General features: G+C 32.8%; 2 long non-coding RNA genes and 1 pseudogene across 2 annotated transcripts; 2 read left to right on the forward strand and 1 right to left on the reverse strand.

Moving 5' to 3' along the window:
• Nucleotides 1-11,022: 11,022 nt before the first annotated feature.
• On the reverse strand, nt 11,023-16,330 carry LOC123675456 (annotated as a pseudogene).
• Nucleotides 16,331-19,661: 3,331 nt separating this feature from the next.
• On the forward strand, nt 19,662-20,001 carry LOC123676869. Its single transcript, XR_006747015.1, has 2 exons — nt 19,662-19,730; nt 19,812-20,001. It is a non-coding gene; the product is annotated as an uncharacterized LOC123676869 (long non-coding RNA).
• Nucleotides 20,002-20,637: 636 nt separating this feature from the next.
• On the forward strand, nt 20,638-21,518 carry LOC123676877. Its single transcript, XR_006747016.1, has 2 exons — nt 20,638-20,881; nt 21,262-21,518. It is a non-coding gene; the product is annotated as an uncharacterized LOC123676877 (long non-coding RNA).
• Nucleotides 21,519-21,868: the final 350 nt, after the last annotated feature.

The following is a 21,868-nucleotide window of genomic DNA, read 5'->3' on the forward strand; positions in this document are numbered from 1 at the left end:
AGAGATTGATGGAGTAAAAGCAGATAACGTATCGTTCAGGATAGTATCAGATTATGTACAGCCTATAGATGTAATAATAGGTAGAAATTTCACCGAATTGGGCCATATCATTTATTATAAGATTGATGACAAATTTAATTTTGCATATAAAGATCATCTCCAGGATATATTTATCAACCAGGAGCAAAATCAGACTAAAGAAATTAAAATTGCAGAAAATACCAGATTTCCTCAGAGAAGTATTAATTTCATTAATGCACATATGGAGAACGAGGACTACATTCTACCTATCATGAACAAGAGTGATGTTGAAGAGAAGGTTGGTAATGAGAAAGAATTCGAGAAGATCATGAACATCGAGACTGTAGAACCTGTAGAGACTAGGAGCAACGAAGAAGTGACTATGGACGAAATTGTAGTAGGATCGGAGGTGACGCATGAGCAGAAAACTGAGCTGTGGAATATTTTAAATCGGTATAGAGAAGTGATAGCTAAGAACATACATGAAATCGGAAAAACGGAACTGATCGAAATGGATATTGAAGAAAAACCAGAAAGTAGACCTGTTATGTGCAAACCATATAAGACAACTCAAGAAGAACGAGAGAAAATCAGAGAAATTGTTGGAGAATGGAAGGAAGCTGGCATTGTAACTGAAACGAATTCCCCATATGCTTCACCAGTGCTATTAGTCAAGAAGAAAACAGGTGAGCACAGACTAGTTGTAGACTATAGAAGATTGTCCAGGCTTTATACTGATCCGGGGTCTGTGGATCCCGACCCAGCGTTGTTTTCAACTTGTGTTGCGGGGATGCTGCTAAACTGTTCCGAGTTTGCAGAGACGTCAAAATGGCAGGAGGGTGTTGATGCATTTAAATCTGCCGGTGTAGCACTAACCGTAAAACCTATGACCATCTCAGATTTCTCAGCTGCTCACTTTTCCAGCGCAGATGAGGTCAGATTCGATGATAAAGTCTTAAACGACTTCTCTGAGATATTTCCTGAGTTCATAAGTCTTCTTACTAACACAAGAGCAATGTTTGTCTTAGCGTGTATAACAATTCTATCATGCTACAAGAATCTGTCACCGGAAAATTATGAGAAATGGATTGAGAATCGCGTAAACACCTTCATAGGCTCATTGCCGGACTCTAGTTCAGCGAAGCATCTTACATCAAATACCTATCCTAAATTACAAAACTTAAATCATCTAGAGAGTTTTATTTCAGGGAACCACCCTGTGAAGAAAGAGCTATTTATGATGATAGGGGCGATAGCTAAAGGAAATAGACGGTCTTTTATATCTAGCGGAATGGCAGATATTATGGCATTCCTATCAGGACACAATCTTGGTCCCATCACTATGATCGACAAATATCTCTTCCAACAACATCCCGAGTTCTTAAAACTGAATATACTTAGAGGATTTACCAAGACGTTTGGGGAAGCTGTCATATATCTACAAAGTTTGCGACCAGAGGAGGCAGCATACGTGAAAATACTGAAGGACAAAGATGACACAGCGATTTTAAATCGTAAGAATTTTGACCTGGCCCATACACTGGCTCTTGTTGTTGCGAGACGACAAACTGCATCATTTGATAACTACAAGATATCATCCACGCCTGTTCATGAGGCCCTGGAATCATTTACCAATGAATATCTTGCTATTAGGGAGGCACAGATGACTCTAGCAGCAGGAGGACACGATGCTAAACATATGACGAAACGCGAACTTGAGGAGTTCGAGAAAGTCTCAATTCGGTTAATGCAGGAGAAATTTAAGAAATTTGAGGAGCTCTCTGAAATAGGAGAAGAGGACGATTTAGAAGATCTTCTAAACTTCGTTCAAAAGAGCTAGGGTAGTTTAAGAAAAAAAAAAAAAAAGAACTGTCAGACAGAAAGAATTAATTTTCCTATACCAAATTTTGATGAAATTTCTGAAGTTTTAGTAGGAGCCAAGCTGTTTGTAACACTAGATCTTGCCCATGGATATTTACAGATACCTCTAGCAGAAAAAGCCCAGCACAAAACAGCATTCATTACCCCATATGAAACCGGTCAGTTTACCAGAGCTATGTTTGGTTTGATGAACGCTTCATTTTATTTTGCCAAACTTATGCATTCAATATTTGGACCTTATCAGAACAAATTAGTAATATTTTATTTGGATGATATATTAATTCCTGCAGATAATTGGACAGAACTGATGGACATATTAGAACTAGTGTTGAAACTGTTGAAAGGGGCAAAATTAACTTTAAAATTACCGAAATGTGAATTTGGAAAGAATGAGATTAATTATCTAGGGTTTGTTATATCTTCCAGAGGATTACAGCCAGGACCAAGAAAGCTGGAAGCAATTTTTAATTACCCCAGACCTTGTAATAACCACGAAATTAAAAGATTTTTAGGACTTGTTGGATTTTTTAGGAGATTCATTCCAAAGTTTGCCTTGATAGTCGAACCATTGAGCAGATTATTGAAGAAGGAAAGCAGATTTCATTGGGACGAGGAACAGGAGAAAAGTTTTACAGAGGTGAAATCAATTCTAATGAAAGAACCTGTGTTACAGTGTTACAGATATTCAATCCAAAAGCTAGAAGAACCGAATTACACACTGATGCTTGTAAGGATGGGTTAGCTTCAATTTTACTCCAATCTGATGAAACAGGAAAAATGAAAATGGTATACGCAGTTAGCCGAAAGACAACTGACGCAGAGAAATCATATCATTCATCAAAATTAGAACTGTTTGTTGTATATGTAACCAAATAAATGTAACTAGGTTTGGGTTGGCACCAATGTAATAGAAGACAGATGACGTAAACACACCCGAAATAAATTAAGTCCTGAAATTAGTGTTGTTCATTTATTATCATTAAATAAATCTAGTTTGTACTGTAACGTTTTTTTTCTTTTTATCATTTTTATTTTAATATTATTTCTGCTTGGAGAATGAATGTACCGCTGAAGTGGAATCGTCAGGTACACTTTCTAATTGTTTTTGTCTTGTTCGCGATTCTGGTATTGAATTGCCAGAAATTGTGTTGGGGTGGTCAGTTCAAATAAATATATCATTTCCCGCTCCTCAAGTATAGGCAACCAATATAACATCTTTTCTCGTCAAATTGTCAAGTCGCAAAAACTTGTTTTGAATCCCATCTGTGAAATATAGATACATCAATTGGAACTCATTTTTCCGTATTTCTCGAGTGTAGAGCATCTCAGCTAATCCGAATAAAGATTTTCTGTCTTCGACCATTTGAGTTGGATTATTTGGAAAATTGCAGATAATATCATAATTTTGCTGATTATTTTGGATATTTATATCACGTTTTGGAATCAAGCAGAATTTCCGTCTTGTACGGGATAAAAATTCTACATACTCTGATAGAAATTTCTATAAAAGCCGCCCTCCATCTTAGGTAATGTAAAGTACAAATTTCAAATGATTGTCTTCATGAGTTTTAATTGCAGGCTTTCAATTCTTTCAATTCTTTCAATTCTTCTGAATATTTTACTGATTCAATATATAAGTGGATCAACCTGAATTATTGGCGTGTTGGTTGATGCAAAGACATCCCTTGGACATAGGCACCCCTATTGCCTTATACTGAGGGTTGGAATAACTTCTAACCGGTTGGGAGCGAACCGAATTCAACATTTCCATCAACTGGACTTCTCCCTCTGGATGAGTACAACCCTTTTATTTTCATTAGAGAAAGTTACCAAAATTAATCATTTATTTTGAATATATTGAATAACCATATTGGACCATATATAGACTCTGAAATTCAACTAAAATCCTACAGTTTATTATTTTATTGTGAATACCATTATCTGAATACCATTATCTGTGAAATTCTCTGTAAATGAAAGCCGGCATTCATTCTTTTAAATTATTGTTCATACTTAAGTGCACTCAATTCAAATTCATTAATTACATTTTATATCATAAATATAACGCTTTTCTCTTCAAGTACTTAGTAATTTGGTAGTTTTGGAAATTTTACAGAAAAGTAGGAATCTTGTTTATATTCGATTGATATTATTAAAACTATCTGGCGCCCCCCCTATTTATTGAGTTGTTCATTTTAAATTAAGAAAAAAAATTATAGAATCCACCCCTTCTCCACTAGAGCTAAGCCGCGAGCTTCATTTTACCTTATTTATGTTACATCTAGAGAATATTTGAAAATAATTCACTTGTTGAGAAAAATAACGTAACAGTACAAAACAAATAGATAAAACATGGCGCAGTCGTAAGTCGTAACTAAAGGCAATAAAATTTTAGCAAGAATAAGTGAGATTTATAAAACACGGACTGGTAGAACCTGTTGTTCCAGCGAGGCCAAGAGAAACGAGGTAAAAATGGCGGAGTGTCGTGTGCCTGCAGAATTAGATTTAAATGGAAATATTGCAGAGAACTTCAAGAAGTTCAAACAAAATTTTGAAATTTATTTGCTGGCCAGTGATAAACATCAGAAGTCAAGTGAACAGAAAGTGGCGATATTATCAAATATAATTGGTGAGGCTGGAGTAGAATTATTTGATAACTTCACCTTGACCGATGCTGAGAAGAAAGACTATGATAAAGTCTTAGCCAAGTTTCTGGAATACACGAATCCAAAAAGAAATGAAGTGTATGAAAGGTTTGTGTTTTTCAAGAGGAAACAAGAAGAAAATGAGCCATTTAACCAATTTTATAATGATTTACTGACGTTAGCATCAACTTGTGGATTTGGGGATCAGAAGGAGAAATTAATTAGAGATGCCATAGTCCTAAAAACTTCCAACAAGAGACTACAGGAAAAATTACTTTCTATTGAGGATATCACATTGGATGGAGCAGTAAAAGTATGCAGGGCCTATGAAATTACAAAGGGCCAGATAGACGAGATACAAGAGGGAAAGGCAGACGTAAACTTCATTAAAAAATCGAACAGGAGTTCCAAGCAGGAATCAAAAGAGAAGAAGAACGAAGCCAAAGAAGGACGATATGGAAACACATTCAAGTGTTATCGCTGTTGTTCAACACATGGAGCAAGACAATGCAAGGCATATGGTCAACAATGTAGAAAGTGTGGAAAGAAAAACCATTTTGCAGTGGCCTGCAAAGTGAAAACGCAAAATGTAAGGAATGTTGAACAGGATAAAGAGGAACATTTTGGAATCGATTCAATAGAATCTAAATGTAAAGGTTGGTCTAATTTAAATAATAATGAGATTGAATGTAGTAAAGGAAATTCTAAATTAATTAAGAAAGTTAGAATTAAGGATCAACAAGTAAAGTTTAAAATTGATACTGGATCAGATGTTAACATAATACCGTTTGAAATTTATAATAAATTATTGAAGGAATATAAGTTGGAAAGTACAAATGTGATACTTAAAGCTTATGGAGGTTTCACAAATAAACCTGAAGGTAAAGTAAATTTAAAATGTACCATGAAAGGACAGAAAAAATCAGTTGAGTTTATTGAAGCAAATGTAGAATCTATACCAATTTTAGGTTATAATACTTGCATAGAGTTAGGATATGTACAAGTAAATCAAGTAGAGTCTGAAGTAAAAGATGTCATCCAAGAAAGAAAAAATTTAATTAGTAGGAATAAAGAGATATTTGTCGGATTAGGTAAATTCATGCAAAAATGTAATATAAAAGTGTCGAAGAATAGTCAACCAGTTGCAAAACCCCCTCGGAGAATCCCATTCAAGTTGAGAAATAAAGTACTTGGTAAATTAAATGAATTAGAAAAATTAGGGATAATAATTAAGGTAGATGCACCTTCTAGTTGGGTTAGTAATTTAGTTATTATTGAAAAGCCGAACGGTAGCTTGCGTTTGTGCATTGACCCAGCAGATCCGAATAAGTCATTATGTAGAGAATATTATCAGATTCCAACATTAGATGAAATTGCAAGTAAACTTAGTGCTAAATGTATATTTTCATTGTTAGATTTAAAAGATGGCTACTATCAGTTAGAGTTAGATAATCAATCAAGTGAACTATGTGCATTCAGTACATTCAATGGATGTTACAAATTTAATAGAGCACCATTTGGTTTAAAGCCACTACCTGAATTGTTTCAAAAAAGATTAGATGAAAGTTATTTACGTATTTATTTGCGTAGTTATTTACTTTGATGATATTTTAATTGCAGCTAATAGTGAAAAAGAACATGATATTATATTAGAACAAGTTCTACAGAGAGCTAAAAAACTAAATGTCAAATTTAATCCAGATAAATTTCAATTCAAAACAGATCATGTTAAATTCTTAGGACATGTATTTTGCAAAGAGGGTATGAAACCTGATTTAGACAGGCTTAAAGCAATCAATTGTGTTGAAAATCCAAAAAACGTAAAAGAACTTCAAAGGTTAATGGGAATGCTTAATTATTTAAGACGTTTCATTCCTAATTATTCTGAGATAATTGCACCACTATGTAACATGTTAAGAAAAAATGTAGAGTTTCAATGGTTACCTCATCACACAGAAGCATTGAACAAAGTCAAATCTATTTTAGCTAGTGATGTTGCATTGGGTAATTTTGATGAAAAAAGTGAAACAGAAATTCAAACAGATGCTTCTCAAAGTGGTATTGGTAGTTGTTTGTTAAAAAATGGAAAACCTGTATATTATGCCTCTAGATCAATGACAGATAGTGAAGAGAATTTCAGCCAAATTGAAAAAGAAATGCTTGCTGTAGTATATTCAGTGAAAAAATTTCATAATTTTATATATGGAAGGAAAATTAAAATATTCACGGACCATAAACCTTTAGTTAGCATAATGAAAAAGGAAATATCCAAAATTGCATCGGCAAGAATTCAAAGAATGCGTATAAAATTATTAAAATATGACATTAACTTGGTATACTTGCCTGGTCCTAAAATGCATATTGCTGACCTTTATTCAAGATCATATTGTAAAGACCAGGTTGAAGATGATAAAGAACTAATAGAAATTGTTCATTTAGTTGATAAGTACTTGAATATAACAGATGAAGAGAGAAAGGAATTTCAAATTGAGACAAGAAATGATGTATTATTAACCACAGTGATCAAATATGTTGAGAATGGATGGCCAAGTTCTGTCAAAACCATACCTTTTAATTTGAAAGTGTATTGGCCATATTAATCAACTATTCAATTCATTAATGGTTTGTTATTCATGGACGAGAGAATCATTGTCCCACAAAGTTTAGTACCAGAAATGTTAATTAAATTACATGAAACTCACTCTGGAATTACCAAAACACTATTAAAAGCTAAAAGTTGTATGTATTGGCCTAACGTGGTTCAAGACATTCAAAGATTTATTTCAAAGTGTAAGATTTGTGAAATGTTTAGGGCGAAAAATTGTAAGGAACCTATGTTGGGTCATGAAATTCCAAACAGACCTTTTCAAAAAATTGCAAGTGATATATGTGAGTTTGAGGGATGTTCTTACCTTATAGTTTTTGATTATTTCTCAAAATGGTTAGAAATAGTTAAGCTTAAGAATAAAACTGCCAGTGAGGTTATTAGAATACTCAAATTGATATTTTCAACTCATGGTGTCCCAGATGAATTTATATCTGATAATGTACCATATAATTCGTATGAATGTCGTAGATTTGCTGAGGAGTGGAATTTCAAAATTATAACTAGTAGTCCACGGTATCCTAGATCAAATGGATTAGCAGAAAAAGGTGTAGGAATTGCTAAAGAAATGTAAAGACCTATCATTAGGACTTTTAGAATATAGAACAACTCCAGTTGTAGGTATAGGATTAAGTCCATCCGAATTATTAATGAATAGACGGTTAAAAACCAAGTTACCTATAACAGAACCAAGTTTAAAACCTAAAATAACTAATAATGACATTGTAAAACGACTAATTGAAGATAAAAAACAACGAGACAAATACTTTTATGATCAGAATAGTAAACCAAAATATCCTTTCGTAAAAGATGAAAACATTGTAATTAGGGAAGGAAATAAATGGGTAGGAGGTAAAATTGTAGATACATGTATACAACCCAGGTCATATACTGTTAGTGATAGTCATGGAAATTTGTATCGTAGAAATAGTTCATTTTTAAGAAAATCTGAAAATGATTGTAAGATTCAAACAGATATAAATGATAATATGTATATACCATCCACTGAGGCTCCTCAAGCCAGTATTAATAAAACTACAGAATCTAGGTCTGATAGAGTGCGACATTTACCCAATAGATTTAAGGACTTTTATATGTATTAAGTAAATTTGAAAAGGGAGATGTTGTATATGTAACCAAATAAATGTAACTAGGTTTAGGTTGGCACCAATGTAATAGAAGACAGATGACGTAAACACACCCGAAATAAATTAAGTCCTGAAATTAGTGTTGTTCATTTATTATCATTAAATAAATCTAGTTTGTACAAAACAAATAGATAAAACACTGTTAGCGATCATATGGTCAATTGAAAGACTTAGATTTCTATTGTTGCCAATTAAATTTACAGTTGTTACAGATTGTCAAGCACTATGTTACCTGAATAAGAATAAGACCAACAATAGTCAGATAATCAGATGGTGCAATACACTTAGTGAGTACGATTTCGAAATTAGATACAAACCAGTAGAAATAATGCAACATGTGGATGCACTATCACGAGCACCAACAGAAGAACCAAATGGAGATGTAGAACACCTAATTAATGATAAATTTTCAGTTTATTCAATTATATCCAGAGAAGAAGAAATTCTGTTGACCCAAAGGACTGATGACAATTTGAGTAGGAAAATCAGAATTTTAAAAATGAAACCATACGAAAGAACCAAAGCAGAAAATGGTGAAGTTGAAAGCTACATTTTGAAGAATAAGATATTATACAAGATTGCGAAGAAACACGATGAAGAAAATCACTTATATGTTGTACCAGCGACAATGAGAAAATCAATATTAATCAAGTATCACGACTTAGATGGACATGGAGGATTAGACAGAACTTGACAAAATATGTACATATTTTGTCAAGTTATCGATTATAACTAAAATATATTTGTTTCCTTTACTGCTGGTCACAAAAGGTCCCAAATAGTCACAATGTACCACTTCAAATGGTCTCTTCCCGGGGGGTATTGGATTCAAGTAACCTTCCTGTTTTCCTACTTTATGTTTGGCTAAAATACATTCTAGACACATTCTCAAATGATTTGATACATACTTTCTCATTCCTGGGAAATAATAGTATCTCTGTATCTTTTCTAAAGTTTGGGACCAAGTGGTTAAGAAAATCGAGAAACAGATGAATACTTCAGTTAATAAGACCACAAATAAAACTCCCTTTGAAGCATTATATGGATACTTACCTAGATTCAATGATGGACTTATGAGAACATTGACAGAAGAAAATGAACATTATAGACCACCGCAAGAAATCCAAGAAGAAATTCAAGAGAAGATTAGGAATGAACAAAACAAGACCAAAGGCAGATACGACAAACATAGACATGCAGGTATAAAATACCAAGTTGGAGATATTGTTTATATGAAAGCAGGAGAATCTACGAAATAACAAAGAAGATTCAAAGGACCTCTAGTGATTACCCAAGTATTACCATCAGATACCTATAGCGTGACAAACTTAGAAGATAAACAAGACCAGACGAGAACTACAGCACATGTGAGTCAGCTAAAATTATGGAAAAACTACGACTGCGATGAAGATGTATGCTACGATGAAGAAGACGTAGAGAGCGAACGAGAACCAAGGAAGAAGAAAGAAGACCCAGAAGGGAACAAGAAAGAAAACCGGAAGGAAGACCCTATAGTAAACCAAGATGAAGACCAAGAACCAAATGATGACGTACACAGAGGACGAGAAGTAAGAAGAAGAAGACCACCGAAATATTTGCAAGATTATTCTATTTAATAAATTTTTTATTAACGTCAGGATAGGCCGAGTGTTATAATGAAAATTCTAATAAGAAAGAATAAGTTTTTTTGTTTTGTGTAATATTAATCTATGGTCGAGGAAGTGAGGTTAGCGTAGATGGAATGTTCGAGAAGCTGGTCTGTGGTTGAGAAATTTGAGATGTGAATTGTGAATAGCGAGTTGAGAATAAAACCTTTTTATTTTATTAGACTTTATTATTGAGTTGTGAAAAATATATAAAGCTAACAAGATACAGCCGAATTTTGTCATGTGATGGATAATTTATTTGATTCTTTCAATAGTTCTCAACTTGGTAATAATGATGGCAAGTTATTATCGTTATCAGATAATTCTCCTCACTTAAAATTGTGGTCGGACATGTTGCCAAAGATTAGTAATTGGAAGATTTTTGACAAGAACGCTAAATTAAAATACAATTATAAATTCGTAGAGGGTTGGCAGATAAGTATTCAAGCGGCAATGATACTTTGGCAACATTTGAAATTGGAGGGATTACAATTTTTAAATATGAGAAATTCAAATCAAGATCCATTGGAAAATTTTTTTGGTCAAATTAGACAACATGGTATATGTAACACCAATCCCACCTGTATTCAGTTTGTGGCAGCATTAAAATCTTTAATGATGAATAATTTGAGTTCTCCTGTTAGTAAATCGAGCAATTGCGAAGAAGATTATTGCAGAAGTTTGGGTAATTTTGGAAACTTTTTAGAAAAGCATGTAAATAGAAAAAATCAAAAATCAGGAGAAAGTATAGAAGGAACTAGCAGTGCGGTATTTAACGATATAGAAGAAATGTATTCAGAAATAAATAATTTGGCCACTCCTTATGTTGCTGGTTACATATTGAAGAAATTAAAATTGCCAGAATGCATTAATTGTTACCAAGGTGTTTATTCTGAAAAAGTTGAGAATTGGCATTTATTTGTTTCCTTCAAAGAATTCGAGCATAATGAAAATACCAGACTCAATTATGCCAGTAAGAAATTTGTTCAATTATTAGACTTGGTTCATAACAAAATTTACAAATTCCTTGAAAAATGAACATAAAATCGGCTTGGAGGATATTTTTATGAATGACTTTAAAGAACATCTACAAAAATTCATTTTTTGTTATGAACATAAGGATGTAAGTGAACAAATTTTAAAATTGACTCTAAGATTACTCTTATACAAGTATACAAAAGATCGAAATAGCTCTAAAACATCAAGTTCAGGGCATTTCCGAAAACAAAAGATTTTTTCAGAGAGTAAACCTCCGAAAAAAATTAAAATGAATTGCTCTTCAACTACATATTCATAATTATTTTTTGTTTCATATCTCCACCATCTACAACCTCCAAATGAGCACCAATTCAACAGGAAAGAAACATAATATAGAATTCAATTCTCCTTAGCAAATTATTAATATCATTTCTCTTAGCTAAGGCCAAATAATTTCTGTTCTGATGATCTTGTGGACTACCGTAATCAGAAATCAATATTATTTTTCAATATCTCGCTCAAAGTTTGTTTCACGACTATTAATCATGAAATTATGTAAAACACATGCAGCTCCAATCATGTTCTGTCCTAACATAAAATCACTAATATCCAAGTATTTTAATCTTCTCCACTTGAATTTTAAAAGTCCAAACTCTCTTTCAGTAATATTCCAGATTGAAGAAAGTTTTGTAATATAAAAAGTGTGATATAATGATTGATTGCTTGATAAATTACCAGTATCTCTGAATGGTGTCATCAGGTTTTGCATCAACTGATATGCTGAATCTCCAATTAGATGTTGGTGTGGTGGCATAAATTGAATTTCTTCACTTTCCATTTCTATGTATAGGGTAAATGCACTGGTTAGCCGACCGGCACTGGTTCTCGACCATTCCGTGATTTGAGATGAAATAATAATAAAAATATATCATGTAGTGCAAAATATTTTCGCGGTACGTGTTCTTGACCATTCTACCCTTCCAAGATAGTTTGCATAGTAGTGGTATAGATCAAAGTTTTCGCGCTAAAAATTAGTTTATAATCGCCTATCATAGAAAAGGGTTCTTTCTCGTCCTCTCTTAGAAAAGTGCTTTGTGATATATGACCAGAAAATAGTAATTATTTCTTATTTTGAATGAATTATGTGTGTATATTTTGTTTCATATCAACTATAAAATATATTTTTGAGTGTATTTCAATCAAGAAGCAAATGAATGTATATTTTGTTGTTCAATATTCGGCGGTCGCGAACTGGTATTGGAAAATTTGTATCTTTTATTTCTCGACCGAAGTGGTCGAGAACCAATATGTTACTTCAATAATTGTTTATTTCAACCGATATATTACTGTTGGATCATTTTCGTTTTTTTTTCGATACCCTGATTCATTTATATATCTACTTTCTGAATATTAGTTTGCGACCACCGAATTAACATTGAAACACTTATTTCTACCCTTTATTTATTCGCGGTCGAGAACCAATTTGATTATACTCAATTCTCGACCACTGGTGGTCGGTGTTTTATATTTTATTTACTCATTAGTTTCTAAATACAGTAGACGCGCGGTAGTGTGAACATGCGATTTTATGAACAACCCAGTAGTGTGAACTTAAAAATATTTATATTGATATTCTGCAGTGTGAACAATAGGACTCTCGATAGTGTAAATCATAAGAAATTCAGTGGAGAAATTTCAGTTCAGACTTGCAGAGACTCGTCAGTCGATAAGAATTAGTCGAGCGAAATGGTGCGAAATAAGAAGTTCTTGTCTCTGTACGAGAAATCGAAGATTTTGGAGGAGTTTCCTGATGGAATGAGTGTCACTGCTCTTTCAAAAAAATATAAAGTAGCAAAATCTACTATATGTGCTATAAAAAATAAAAAGAATAAAATTCTGAAAATCGTAAATGAACTTCAGAGACCCGAAAAATTAAAAAAATGTACACTCAAAAAATCAGAGAATCCTGAAATGGAGAAATTACTCTACAAGTGGTTTCTTAAACAGAGAGAGCGAAATTTACCAATAACGAGTGATATGCTGAAACAAAAGGCTTTAGAGTTGCATAAAAAATTAACAATTGGCTCAAAAAGCTTCAACGCGAGCGATGGATGGTTGCAAAAATTTAAGTGGCGTTATGGTGCAAGAATACTCAAAATTTCTGGTGAGAAGTTATCTTCACAGCCAGATCTGGTTGAACCGTTCACAAACGAGTTGAAAGAAACAATTAAGGAGTTAGATCTCTCTGATCACCAAATTTATAATGCCGATGAGACGGGCTTATATTGGAAACTGCTGCCTGATAAAACTTACGTCGCTCTTCATGAAAAAACTGCACCTGGTTTAAAAATATCGAAGCAAAGAGTCACATTTCTGGGATGTGTTAATGCATCAGGCTTCCATAAGTTGAACCCACTTTTAATTGGAAAAGCAAAATCCCCCAGATGCTTTAAAAATTTTGATAACCCAATTGTGTATAAGAACACTAAAAATGCCTGGATGACTCAAGAAATTTTCAGAAATTGGTTCTTCAAGCAGTTTGTCCCCGAGGTAAGCTAAAACTTTCTATTAAATTTCATAACTGCTAATACTGTATGTACTTATGCAGGTCACGTCCTATTTAAGAAGTGAAAATCTCCCTGTGAAAGCTGTCTTGCTTTTAGATAATGCTCCATCTCATCCACCAGCCGAAGAATTGAAAAGTTCGAACGGAAATATCTTTGTTATTTATATGCCTCCAAATGTAACCCCACTTATTCAACCAATGGACCAAAACGTGTTACGTCTTACTAAACTATTTTATAGGAAGAGCGTATTGAGTTCTATGATTACAAAACGTGGAACAGTTGCAGATGCACTCAAAAGCTTGACTCTCAAAGACGCTGTCATACATTTACACCTTGCATGGCAACAATTGAATCCGTCAGTAATTCAAAAATGTTGGCATAATATTTTGGGAAGAACAAGAGATGAAGACGATATTCCCTTGAGTAGACTTCAAGAAATTTGGAACAACGAAGTAACAAATTATGCTATAAATGACACCATTAAATTACTGGAAACTATTGAACCAGTGGAATATAGTGCCCAAGATGTGGAAGAATGGAATGAAGATGCAATTCAGGAGAATATTGATTTCGATATCAATGAAAATGCCGATTCAGAAAGTGAATGTGGAGATCTTGGTATTGTGGAAAACATTATTTCCCATTCTGAAGTTCTAGATGCACTGAACACTGTATCTAAATGGGCAAATCAAAATTATGTTGGCATAAGTGAAATTGTAAGCCTTAAGAAATTAGAAGAAAAAGCACTTGCTTTGAAACTATCCCAAAGAAAAAAACAAACTAAAATAATTTCCTTTTTCAAATAAAATATGTTCATCATTTTCTATAATCAGTTATATGTATGGGCATGTTTGCATTAAATTTTGAATAAAATAACAAAACAAAAATTCTTTTTCTTCAAATATCGTTATTAATTAAGTCGACTCGATAGTGTGAACAATTCGATATTGTGAACACGTCATTTTTTTTTCGAGTTCACACTATCGCGCATCTACTGTAGATATTAAGAGCAAAATAACCAAATAATGTTGTATGAGTTGCTATTTTGAAAAATTTATAGAAAGTGGAAACTTTTGCAAAATAATTTTTTTTTTTACGTTTTCTTACTTGATTACCTCATCTGAAACCCATCTGAGTGATAGGTAGTGATGTCGATATTACGGTACAAAAGTAAGTACTAATCACTCATCTCGCTTCAAAGTTTTTTATAAAATTTTTATGTGGAGCGGCCACTATTATTAGTGGTCGAAAACTAACACAAAAATGGTCGGGAACTCTGCGCCGTGGTCGAGAACCGAAGGTTATTGAGATTTTCTATATGTTTTCACATTTCAAAGGTTAAATGCGGAAAGAACGCTTGAAATTAAATGACAAATCATTTAAAACTCGCCAAAGAATCGATCAACACCAACACCATTGAAATTTGATAAGTTCATGTGTGAAAAAATCGTGCTCGAAATCGATGTTTCCGTTAACTGGTCGAGAACCAGTGCATTTACCCTATCTCGCTGTTTCTGAAAACACGAGCATCACGCATACGACCTGGTATCCCAACAAATATATGTATGAATCGCTCAGCATGATCACATATACCTAAAAAAAAAGGATTGATTAAAAAATATATACCTATTTGAGAAAGGCCAGCACATTGGACAATAAAAAGATTGAAGTCTTAATTTTTATATAATTCTAATCACCTTGTAAAATAATAGAATGAAATCATTTTTTATTATAAAAATCATTATCATTTGCAGTAGAAGCCTTACATGGTATATGAGTTCCATCTATTGCACCCAGAACTCCTGGGAATCTGCCTAAACGTCAAGCAAAAATCTGAAAATGTAATAAAAGACAAGAAGAAATTTCAAGTTATGTATAGTAAAAAGTATGTTATAACATTTGAAATTCTCTCAGTAGATGAGAAAATGCATATATCTCTATAAATATTTTTTTCAATATGCCATGACCTGTGCTTTTGGAAAAACCAAATCTATCTCCAGCTGCAAGATAGCTTTCTTCTTTGGATAGTAATAGTAAACAATTTTTTTTTCCATTCTACTCCACAATTCGATATTTTGCCATAACATTGCCAATAACGTTAACTTATTCCTAAAAATTGTAAAAAAGTATTCAAACATCTATACTAGCAAAATAGTTATATTTCATTATATATTTACCTCTACAGCAGTTCTTGACATCCTAAAATGCTCTTTGAACAAATCATTGTTGTACAATGGCACTATTCTTTCAAAATAATTTTAATTTTTTTTGACAAACAACTCGTTATACCTGAAGCTAAATAAACTGTGAATTGTTCGGAACGCCTTTCGAACCTAGAATAACATTCCTGATATCCCTCCAAAGTACTAGTTTTTCGTTTTTCTAGAATGGAATAACAGTTTGTTCAAACAAAATCTAAGAGATCGCGTACTAAGGAATCAAGTGTTTCGGCTAAATTCGTTTTCTAATGGTTTACATCAGAAATCCGTTGGAACCAGCATCAGCGGACAATGATAATAATTAAAACCATTATAAATAATATAAATCACCAATAAAAATATATTTGATACTACGAGTAAGGTAAAAGAACCAGTGATCGTCAGTGATCTAGTATTCGTCCCAATTACACAATTTTCCGTTTTATTAAATATCTAGAGACATCTAGCTTTTAAGTGATTAATTATGCTTAAAATTCAAAATGTGATTATTTTGTGTTATCTACTTTAGTTACAATAATGTGGGTAACACTGTTGTTTTAACAGGGTTGAAAAAGTCGAGTTTGAGAAAGTACCGGTTTACAGTGTTTGCTAAGCAATTCTGTTAAGGTAGGTGGTAACATTATTATTGCTACTATAGATTCCCAATACCGTAAAATGAAGTTTTTATTGATTATTTCGGGAATAAAGTAACAAATAACGTTATTGCTAATGAAATTCGGAAGTAAACTACCGAAAAACATAGTAATTCTAGTGTGACGAGCACAGGTACATCACTGACATTTATCGTTAAGATCAAAGTTGCATAAAACACCTTTGTTCAAACACAATACCTTAGCTCTTATTCGTATAATTATGCTGAAATTCCAAAGTTTACGAGGATCAGTAATCGTCATAGTGTTTTATGAAAGACTTGTCGAATGGAAAGGCTTAAAATCTTATGACGATTATAGGGACTTATACCTGACGAACTCTGATTTTTTTCAGATATACGCAAGAAAAATGGAATCAAAGAGGTTCAGATATTCGGAAAATGATATGCATAAAGCTCTTTTGGCTGTTGAAAATGGAATGTCTATCTATTCAGCCGCGAAGGCTTTCAAAGTACCAAGAATGACATTATCAGACAATTTAAGAGGAAAAACACCCATTATAAGAAAAATGGGACCTCCTTCCATTTTATCCAAAGAAGAGGAAATGTTATTGGAAAAATGGATCCTTCATCTAGCATCTGTTCGTTTTCCAGTAACTAAAGAACAACTTCTAGATAGCGTTCAAAAATTATCAAAACAATTAGGAAAGCAAGACAAATTTCCAAATGGCAGAACCCAACTTGGAAAAACAGGAAAATCGAGAGGAAAGTGATTTTTCTGCAACACTATACAACCAGCCTTCACAAGAAAAATTAAGGAAACTACCAACATGCGAGTCACCACCATCAGAAGCCGTTATAAAAGAATCTACAATAATGGAAGAATTTCCAACACCTTTTAAAAAACCTTTATATTGGCCTTCCACATCTACCACAAGTTCGAATACTCAAAGAAAAAAAAATAAAGAAAAGGTGCCTGCCGTGGCAACTTCCATGGAATGGCAACAGTATTTTTCCAAGAAAGAACAGGAAAAAGAAGACAAAATTAAAAAAATTGAAGAAAAAAAAAAGAGAAGAAACTGCAAACAAAAAACATGAGAAGAAAATAGCAGGAAAAAGGAAGCTGTGTAAGGATACGAAGAGAAAAACAAATGTTTCCTCAAGATGATATTGCAAAATATGTGAAGAGGAACCTGAGAAAGATATGATACAATGTTTATCCTGCAAATGTTGGATCCATGAAATATGCGCTAGAGTTTCTAAGAGTCCTAAGAAGTTTAATTGTTCACTTTGCAAATAAAAGAAAATAAGAATAAAACGTTTTTGCGATGATTGTCTGTTTTTCATATAGTTTATTGATTCAATTTCCTTATCCTTTCCGACTGACGGTCATTCCGACATTGCTGTGACGAATACTAGGATAGGTCTAAGTTGGATATGACGATTACCGGGTAAAATCCTATAATTTTATTATTTTGATTATATCTTTGGTTTAACATAATTTTATTGGATAAAGTTTGTATCTTTTATAAAATGAAGATTCCGAGGAGAATATATCAAAATTTTGAAATCTTTCGTGATCGTGATGTAGATTTACTAGAAATATCAATCTGTGAATTGGCTTAAACTGACGATAACTGGTGCTTTTACCTTATATTAAATATGAGTTCTCAGTCATTACCTGAATATATCGTTTCATGATACTTGAAGTCCTGTCCATAGCACTGTTAGTTGTTAAAATGGAATAAGAGAAGTTATAATAATATAATTTCCTTATTGTTTTTATGGTTTTGCTCACTTTTTCAATAAGAACATCTATCTATATTCTAAGCTTTTTCATAATTTACGCCATTTTATGGTTATGTTTATAAAAAACCATAGACCTAATATGAATATTAGGCATTAGTAAGATGCATAGAATACCTGGTGTGTTTACTGATTCGATTTTGTTTCAGACTTTTTGAGAGACCCACCTGTTGCTTTGGTGGTCTGCTTCACCAGAGTGCTGTAAGGTGGCGCTCTTTGAAATTTTTCGAATTCCCGCATCTGCCTGGTGCCGTTTAAAAAGGAAATACTGATTTTAGACACTGCAAACATTCACAATAAGTTACAATTCAGTTCATATCGAAAGTTTTACTCAAATGAATGGAATATAATGACAGACCATAGAATATAAAATATTATTGTTCTATACTCAAAGTTCACGACAAGAGCGTAGAAATAGGGGGATACTGGGGGTAATTACACGGTGCTCCTAAATTGGGGATACAAATGAAAATGACAGATTTCCGGATCATTTTAAGAAAAAAGTCCTATAACATGAGTCCCCAAACATTTTGTTTTGTGATACATGTGTTGAAGTTCAAGTTATTTTCTCGTATAACCTTCCCTTCACAAGATATTTAATATGAATTGGCCATAGATATTTCAGTTTAAAGTTTTCACTATGTGATATGCTAATTTTGAATGCAAATCTACAGGGTGATATATTTTCTGGAAGGATGCCTGCTTCCTTCCTCCAAATCTATATTTTGGTGAATGGCTGTTAGTTTAGAAAAATGTAGAAAAAAAAATCTGGTCCAGTACTACACTTTTTGGTTTGTTATAGTTTTGTCGTATCTGCTATCGATTTCGAGAAAAATCTCTAGTAATCCTCAGGAAAATCCAAAATATTTTTAAGATCCAGCTAGTAAGTTCTAATGAATGCATTAATTATAAGTTTTGGTATTTATTTACCTAATATGTAGCGAAGATTAATAAGTATTTGATAAACTGTACGACACACTAGAAACAACCTGTATATTGAAAGCAAAGCCTTTGTGGGCTCATATTCATGAAACTTTTTTTTCTCAAAATTTTCCAAGTAATTTCTCATTTTCCTTCGTAACTCTTATTTGAGAACAAGGTAAGAACAACCGAAATAGTAACAACAATAATTATTTCGAGTAATTTGGTTCAAACTTCATTATCAAGCTTCTTTTTCTAACATTACAGATATGAATAAAAGTTGTCGTCAAAAATTTATTTTTCCATTATCCCTCTCCAAGAAAAAAAAGATCTACGCTCTTGGTTCACAAGAGTCGAGAATTGAGAGAAATATCAAATGAAAACGATGTATGCGCCATCTGAAAAGCCCGCGTTCCCTCGAAATCAAGTAGGTATAAATCCTAAAAATCTCCCGTTTTGTCTGAAAGTTTTACAGGTATAAGTAGACACACCAGGTATTCTATGCATCTTAGGCATTAGGGATGGGACGGTATTTTAATACCGCGATTTTGGAACGGTATGTTTGAGTAACGTATAGAGAGTATAGGAACCATATATAAAGTGCTTTCCAGCCATAGACTCCTTTCTCTATGGTCATTGCATTCAAAATTTGACGAGTGCATTCACCATGTTTTTAGACATCTTAACCACCAATGACCAAAAGCGTATGAATACAGTTGGTTATTGTTGGTATTTACCAATGATAACCAAGTTATTCGCTTGAATTTGATTATAGTTCTTTACAGATCGAATTTTGGAATAGATGCTGACTGACTTCAATCAGAGAAGGATGAACTAGAAGAGTTCCCATCTCGAGAAAACCTCAATATCATAGTGATAAATGCCAGACAACACTGACTGCATAGTTTTCGAATTATTCACAATTTTTAGAAGAAAGACAGGAGAAACCTTTTAATAAACTGGAGAATTTACAGACATCCCTCTTTTTTTTCAAATATCTAATTGAATAATCTGCTGCAACATAACCATCAATTCTGAATACCTACATTCGAAGATATTATCTTATCGAACATGAAATGCAAAAAGTTCGTTAGGTAGGTGTATCAACGACTATACAGAGTGGTTCAGAGTTTAGTTCAATAACATTAGTGTCAGATAGAACAACTTTTTTCACGACAAAAAGTTTTTATAAACATAAATATCCTAACAAGCTTCCTTTTCGGGGTACATGGTTTTAAAGTTTGAAAAAAAAATTGTTTTTTACTTATAACTCTAGTATTATTACATTCATTGTTTCAATTTTTAGATATTGAAGTCTAGATAATGTAATGTTTAGAATTAGGTAAGTGTCTCCTGCCAAAATTATCCAGTGACTTAGATACGGGGTGCGATAATCCTCTTCTCCTTTCGAAAATCTACTACACTGTCTTTTCTTCGAGAAAATTATTTCATTTCGGAAATTAACGGTTTTACTAGAGAAAAGGTCACTTTTCACACATTTTTTTCAAAGAATGTACTGTTTCGAATTTCAGAGAAATATTATTCTATACAAAATAGTTTTGCACATCCCTAGTCCTAACACTCCTAACCGTAGATAAATAGCTCCTAACCTAAAATTCTTGGTGGTTTCACAGCCGCTTTTTTTATAAGCAGCTGCCTTTTTATCTAAAAAAACGTTTTTTTATCTATTAAGTCTGCTGTGATGGGTGGTGGGTAGATGTATTTTAGTGGTGGGTTACTGGTTTAGTGATGTTCAGTTTATTGTTGCTCTTTGTTATTAGGATTAATCACTCTAATCGAGTGATTGAGAAAGCGATTTTTAAAGCTAAATTTATTATCATATCATGAGGAAAAGGTAATGATAAGGCTTATTCACATTATTAATTTTATTTTTGTTCTGATTCTGTAACAATAACAATCTATGTTTTGTTGGGAAATTATGCATCACAGATCCTCACGCTTTTGAAAGAATAGGTTTTCAACAAAGATCCTGTAATGTATGGGGTCTAAAGAGCAATTCAATCTTCTTCCAATTCAAGGCCTTCCTAATTGTGTAGGTCGGAGCACATTCTAACACAATTTTATGAATTATAAATCATACCTGAAAATTAAAGAACATTCAATGTTAATTATTCATCTTATCTTCAAAATAAATTATCTCTTCAAAAAAAAAAAAAAAAAAAAGTACACAACTCAATACAAGAAATCGAGCTCATAATTTTGTTTCTATTTTAGGAGGCAGTATGAAGAAACTTGTGTAGATTATTAAGTCCAACTTGAACTGGAATTCAGAAAAAAAATGGGGAAATACTTAGGGTTGATCAGCTGGTGTTGCATGTCACAGATGCCGCATGTGCATTTGGTAATAAAAATGAAAATTCACGAGTTTTTCAGAAAGATCAAAATAATAGTAAGTATTTTATACTCTTTCTTCATAGTGCCTTGAGAATATGGTTCAGGCTGTTATAAATCGCAATTTCCTTGGCCACAATCTAAAACATAAGTAAAAAAAATTTGTTTGGAAAAATAGCTTCTGCGTTAGGAATAGGATACATTACATCTCACATCCTCCTAGCCAATAAGAATACTTGAGGCGTGGTCTATTTGGCGCGAATTCAAATTTCGTTTGTTTGAATTTGAGACGATATTATTGTAAGAATGCGAATCGAATAATAATAGACTAATCTATAATCTTTGATGTAAATGAAATTTTGTACTTAACTATATTTAACTGAACGAATAAAAATATTGATATTTTTACTATTCAAATTACTTTCATGCCAGACGCTTTCTAAGGTAAAGGATGAACTAGAACTAATAGATATTGAAATTAATAAATATC

Source organism: Harmonia axyridis, chromosome 3 (assembly GCF_914767665.1).
Source record: "Harmonia axyridis chromosome 3, icHarAxyr1.1, whole genome shotgun sequence".
Taxonomy (NCBI): Eukaryota; Metazoa; Arthropoda; class Insecta; order Coleoptera; family Coccinellidae; genus Harmonia; species Harmonia axyridis.